Source organism: Papaver somniferum, chromosome 11 (assembly GCF_003573695.1).
Source record: "Papaver somniferum cultivar HN1 chromosome 11, ASM357369v1, whole genome shotgun sequence".
NCBI classification, from domain to species: domain Eukaryota; kingdom Viridiplantae; phylum Streptophyta; class Magnoliopsida; order Ranunculales; family Papaveraceae; genus Papaver; species Papaver somniferum.
In genome coordinates this window covers 40,527,210-40,531,995 of record NC_039368.1, presented here as the reverse complement: position 1 = coordinate 40,531,995, position 4,786 = coordinate 40,527,210, and the positions used below count along the sequence as shown (strand labels likewise).

General features: G+C 38.5%; 1 pseudogene; it reads left to right on the top strand.

Annotated features, from left to right (window-relative positions):
- Positions 1-1,108: 1,108 nt before the first annotated feature.
- LOC113325564 lies at positions 1,109-1,208 on the top strand (annotated as a pseudogene).
- Positions 1,209-4,786: the final 3,578 nt, after the last annotated feature.

Genomic DNA, 4,786 nt, shown 5'->3' with positions numbered 1-4,786 from the left:
TTGGCATAAGAAGGAATTTGCCTAATTGCATCTAATAAGGGAAGGTTTATGGTAACTTGCTTAAAAACCTCCACTATGTCATTAAAGTTCGATTCCTTCTTTGTTGGTACTAATGGCTGAGGAAATGGGGCTCTAGGCCTAAAATCAGACCTTTCAGGAACCAAATTCACATCATTAGAAACTTTATTAGTCTCTTCAACTACTGGTCCTGAGAGGTGAGATCCTGAGGGGTGAACTACAGTATGTTCACTATCGGGAATGGTTACCTTATTGTCTACAACTCTACCACTTCTAAGGGTTCTAACAGCATTCAATTGATTCGACGGTTTTGCACCTAATTCATGAACTCCTCTAGGGTTGGCTTGTGTTTGACTAGGAAACTTACCTTTTTCTCTCAAAGAATCACTTATCAGACCAACCTGGGTTTTTAACTCGGAAATAGCTGACTATTTTCTTGTCCTATCCTGTTACTAGCTTGTAGACTCTGTTCTACGGATAACTGGAATTTTGCAGTTTGCTGAGTTAACAAGGCGAGAGATTCCTCTAAACTTAGGATTTTCTTATCTGACTGATTCTGAAACTGAGCTAGTCCTGAAGGATTCTTAGTATAGCCAAAACCTGGGGGAGCATTAGAATTACTAAACTGACCTTGACTTTGGCCTTTAGACCATGAAAGGTTCGGATGGTTTCTCCAACCAGGATTATAGGTTTCTGAATATGGGTCAATCTTTTGATGGTTACCAAATCTAGTGTTTTTATAAAGAGCATTGGCCTGCTCTTCAATATTCTGGCCTTCCCAAAAAGGCTCCACTCTACTACTAGTCTGGCCCACTTCTAAGGCTTCTAACCTTTTTGCTATAGCAGCAATTTTGGCATCTGATTCATAGCCTCCTTCTACCCTATTAACGTTTCCTCTACTTAAAAGAATTGTTTTCTGGGGTGCCCTACTATTTTCCCATTGCTGGTATTTTCGGCGATTTCATTCAAAAATTCCATCGCCGAATCAACGGTTTGGTTTTCAAATCCACCAGTGCATAGAGACTCAACCATGGTCGTTGTGGAATAATCTAAACCCTCATAAAGGATCTGAACTAGCCTAACCTTTTCTAAACCATGATGAGGACACTGGGATAATAAATCATTGAACCTTTCCAAATACATATATAAAGATTCTCCCTCTTGTTGTGAAAATGTGCATATTTGCGTCCTAATAGACGATGTTTTGTGCCTAGGGAAAAACTTATTGAAAAAGGCAGATGTAAGTTGTTCATATGTCTCAATTGACTCGGAGTCTAAACTATACAGCCACGACTTGGCCTTATCTTTCAGGGAAAATGGGAATAACCTAAGTTTCAAAGCATCATCATCTAAGCCTCTAATTCTTAGAGTACTACAAATTTTCTCAAAATCCCTAACATGGTAATAAGGGTTTTCATTTTATTTCCCTAAAAAGATTGGGAGCATCTGTAAGGTCCCAGGTTTCAGTTCATAGGGTGCCTCCGTTTCAGCTAACTTAATACACGAAGGACGGGTAGTCCTAGTTGGATTCAACAAAGCTTTCAAAGTTGCCATTTCTGGTGCTATCGCAGCAACATGGATTCTCTCCTCAGTCAAAGAATGTTCAAAACCAGACTCTTCAAAAGCCGGATTTTCTAGATTAAGGTAATCGAGACGCTTTGAATTACTAGGTTTCTCTTTAACAAATATACTTAGTGCGTCTCTTTTACGTTCAGGCATACAATAGAATTTTCTAAATTGGAAGGGTAAGAAAACAAAGATCAAGGCCGACTCAACCAAATCAAACCTATTGATTTATAGCAAACAAAAAGCATGATGGATCCACTTAGATTGTTTCTAGACCAGCTTCTAATCCTTCGAACGAGAATTCGTTACAATTTAAGCAAACCCCTCTGGAATCAATCTGAGTTAACGTAAGTTGAATAGAGGCGAGGGAAGCTCGGTGGAGCTTTGATACCCAAGGCCTCACCGGTATTACAAGGCGGCGCAGTCACCCATCCAACTTACAGAAACCGTCAAGAACTTCGAAGTATGCTTAAAAGAGTAACCAATATTTTTCGAATGACTTTCCTGTTAAGCTCGTTACCCTATCGGTCTCGTTCTAGTCAAAATTTTAGGCTTAGGTTCGCGTAGTTTACGTGTTCCTAAAGCGGGCAAGAAGAGAACGGTGATGAAATCCGAACCCTTATCTTGTATGGCCAGGCCTTGCCCTTTACTAGAAAAATAAATGTCCGTATTCAGTCCTCAACATATATGCATACGAAGGAGTCCAGTAACTCGCTGACAGGGGATTCGCGAGTGTTTAGAATCTTACCTCCCGTTCCAGACGGGGGATGAATCGGTTGTAGTCGACTCGGGCCACTGACTCCGATGTCTAGTGTACGAACCCAAGGTGCATAGACAATATCGTAATTGTCCTCCTTTTCTGCAAACATTTTATATTTAAAGTACCCTTCCGTAGGGTAATAAAAAAAATAATGTCCCAAAGTCCAAAAGTCCAAAAAAAATAAAGAAAAATTACAAAAATAATAAACCCTAATACAGTTCTTTTTGTTAAATAAAATAAACAAACCCTAAACTAAAATTGTCTAAAATAAATAAATAAAATAAAATAAAACAAAATAAAATTGTCTTCTTTTCTGTTCTTTTTGCTTTAATCTTTAGCTCCAAGTCTTTATGAAATCACCAAACTCCTTGGCTCAATTTTCTTTATGATCCAGAACCTGTAGACACAAGATAAATACCCAAAAACATAAAAAAAGACAAAAATAATAAAAACAAAAAAAATAAAAAATAAAAAAATCTAAAACCCTAAAAACAAGTCCGCGTCGGCGGCGCCAAAAATTGATGTAATTTGTAGATAGTGGTAAAAGTGGTTCGATTCTCAGACTTGTGAAGGATATTAATTAGACTTAAATCCTAATATTAAAATAGAAAACACACTAAAAATTATAGCAAACTCAATCAAAGATGATATCAATACTAAAAGAAACACTGAGGCTAAGATTCCACTATTTTCCAAGTTCAAAGTGATTAAACCAATACTTATATTTATGCAATTTTCTTGTTTAATTTGATTCTAAAATATTGCAACAAGTAGATTTTCAAAATTAATAATTGTAAATACCAAGTATGAAGCATCAAAAGTCTTAAAACTAAGCATACTCCATCAAAATAGATCACAATCACTCAAATAAAAATCATATTCAATAATATTTCAAGGTAAATATTATATAATTATTGCAAATAAAAAGATAAAATAGAATATACCACTTTTTGCTGGAAAAATAGCTTCCTCTATCGCCTCATCAATGGGGTTTAGCTCCTCATATTAATCATGATCTCAAAATATGTGTTTGTTGCTCAAAAGATGATTAAAAGAGTGAAAAGTAATAACACAGACTGTTTGCAACAGTGTATTGGTGTTGCAAAACAGCTGTTACAATGGAACTGTTACATAAAAACTGTTACTTTGTTGATGATTTTAAGACCCTAGAATAAGACTGCCCTGAACAGCTTAATGTGCTTCAGCTGTTAAACATCGACACTTTTCTGCGACTGTCTACCGAGGGTCGATGTTCTTCGTGTTCTTCTTCTTCAACAGCAGCAGCAGCAGAAACAGAGTTTGGTAAAGCTCTGATTTCTTCTTCTCTGACTCTCCTTAGGTTCCCAAACTCTAGAAACCTCTTCTATATGACCCAAGACATCTATTTATATCAAAAATATCGATTAAATCTCTCCCAAATCTTCCAAAATCTCTTTCCTTCTCTTCACGGCCAAGTTGCGACAATTTCTTGTTTTATGATTTCTACGCGTTTCTGAGCTTTCTTTTTTATTCTAAACTCTTCCTTAGATAGATACAAATCTTTGGGAAGGTTTACAGCGTTTTACTCACTCTAAAATTCCCTAAATCAGGTCACACACGAGACTTTCCATATTTTCTTGTTGTGAGAAAAATCCGTCGATTGAGCCCAATCTAATCGATTTAAACACCCATATCAGATTCCTAGACCCATAAGGAGTCTATCCTATGAAAATCAGAGGTTTAATCGACCTTAAACTCCTCCAAATCACGATTGCCAAAACTGCTCTTTAACTACACTTTTTTCCCGCCAAAATCCTTTTTTTTTAATGTTGAAGATGGTTGCCCCTTATCCAGAGTAGGGGTGCGATTAGCAACTGCCTGGAAATGGGATGCCCCTTAGTAATTAAGTTACCCCATATTCAAAGTCAGAGTCTGAATAGCAAATGTCCTCCGGGTGCTTTCCGACAACTTTTCGAGCCATTTTTTTTCCAAAAATGTTTATTAGCCAAAAATACCTACAAATAAATAAAACACCATAATAAGTACAAAAATGAGCCCTAACAATATATAGAATCGAGACAAATCGGACACAAAAATGTGTCTATCAAGCATGCCAACCATGCCAGCCACATCTCCGCGCCAAGGCATGCCAACCATGCCAGCCGCACCACTGTGCCAATGACAAACCATGCCAGCCACATCTCCGCGCCAAGGCATGCCAACCATGCTAGCCGCACCATGCGCCAATGGCATGCCAAACCCTTGGCCCCACCATGCCAAGCCAACCGCACCTTGCATTGGCCCCAACCATGCTAGCCGCACCATGCGCCAATGGCATACCAAACACTTGGGCCCACCAAGCCAAGCCAATCGCACCTTGCCTTGGTCCCAACCATGCTAGCCGCACCATGCGCCAATGGCATGCCAAACCCTTGGCCCCACCATGCCAAGCCAACCGCACCT